This window comes from Sphaeroforma arctica (assembly GCF_001186125.1).
Source record: "Sphaeroforma arctica JP610 unplaced genomic scaffold supercont1.3925, whole genome shotgun sequence".
Classification (NCBI taxonomy): Eukaryota; class Ichthyosporea; order Ichthyophonida; genus Sphaeroforma; species Sphaeroforma arctica.
In genome coordinates this window covers 1-1,794 of record NW_014036633.1, presented here as the reverse complement: position 1 = coordinate 1,794, position 1,794 = coordinate 1, and the positions used below count along the sequence as shown (strand labels likewise).

At 40.5% G+C, this 1,794-nt stretch overlaps 1 pseudogene across 1 annotated transcript; it reads left to right on the top strand.

Annotated features, from left to right (window-relative positions):
- Positions 1-1,051: 1,051 nt before the first annotated feature.
- On the top strand, positions 1,052-1,255 carry SARC_13928 (dolichyl-phosphate-mannose-protein mannosyltransferase; annotated as a pseudogene; the record flags this gene model as incomplete). Its single annotated transcript has 1 exon — positions 1,052-1,255.
- Positions 1,256-1,794: the final 539 nt, after the last annotated feature.

The window sequence follows — 1,794 nt, the reverse complement described above, 5'->3', positions numbered from 1 at the left end:
ATNTCTCTCTCTCTCTCGTCGTCGTCGTCGTCTACGTCGTACTATATATATATATATATATATATATATATATATATATATATATATATATATATATATATATATATATATATATATATATATATATATATATATATATATATATATATATATATATATATATATATATGTATATATATATAATTTTCTATTAGTACCGAGAATGTGGACGTATAGTACACCGATTCTGGCCTATCTCACACTTCTTACCACGAGCAATCTCTGCCATCGATTCTATATAGTTTAGGGTTTTATCGTTTAGGGTGTATGTCTTTTATGGAGTACATTGAGTGTCCTCAATAGTGTACTGGCTTTAACCGTCAACTGGTGATCGCACTCATTATATTCTATGAATACATCATTTCCTCTGAGACAAATTTACTCTAGGCAAACCAGGGTTAAACCCTCACAGGAGACTAAACAACCCTGGAAGCTGTCTGCAGATCGACTCACTCTATATCGCAACTCTACCTTACCCGCATGATACTCTTCGAGAACATGTTCGCAACGTGAACCAGGTTTACATACATATTCTCATTCAAGCTGTATAAAACCGTCTCTCTGTACCTCTACACTTACCGACAGGCATTATACTCTTCGAGATCATATTCGCAACGCAAACCAGGTTTACATTCATATTCTCATTCAAGCTGTATTAACCCGTCTCTCTGTACCTCTACACGTGCCGACAAGCATTATACTCTTCGAGAACTTGTTCGTAACGCAAACCAGGTTTACTTTCCTAATCTCATTCAAGCTGTATAAAACCGTCTCTCTGTACCTCTACACTTAACGACAGGCATTATACTCTTCGAGATCATATTCGCAACGCAAACCAGGTTAACATTCCAATTCTCATTCAAACTGTATCAACCCGTCTCTCTGTACCTCTACACTTACTCACAGGCATGATACTTTTCGAGATCATATTCGCAACGTAAACCAGGTTTAAATTCCAATTCTAATTCAAGCTGAACAACCCGTCTCTCTGTACCTCTACACTTACTCACAGGCATGATACTCTTTGAGAACATGTTCGTAACGCAAACCAGGTTTATCTTCCTAGACCCCCCGTTGATGCTCTTCATCGCGCTCACGGTATACACAGCCGTAAAGCTGCACAACTGCCGTGCACAGGCCTTCTCTAAACTGTGGGTCATGTGGATGGCTCTAACAGGACTCAACCTGGGCCTGGCTGTGAGTGTCAAGTGGATAGGTAACTCGATATATGCACAATGGGTTGTACTTGGGCTATATTGCAGTGGCATGTGTATGGTGTATATAGCTGTAGTGTGCCTGGTAGTTGGAGGTACGCTTGGGTCTTTCGGGGGGCTTGGTTGTGCTGTGATGTGTGCATACGCAGAGACTATCGGTCAACCGTACTATTGCCGCATTCGTGCCTTCTGTCAGCTGTGGTGTATGTGAATGGCGCTCGTCCGAGTTTGCGGGATTCAGGGGTTTACGGATTTATGGTTAGAGTTTAGGGTTTAGGGTTTTAGTTTTAGGACTAAAATATAAGATGAGGAATTCATACATCGTAGTCCTCAAATATCCATATACATTCACATGCATTTTTATGGTTGGAGGGTTGTACACAAGACTACGTGTGCTGCAACTGTCTGGAGTGTCCTTGTAACAAGTGTTTTTTTGCACACAGTGCTCTGATTTTACCCCGAACGTTCGCACACGTCTCTGTGCAGGTCTATTCATCATCGTCCTAATCGGCCTACAGGCACTGTACTAACTATATATATA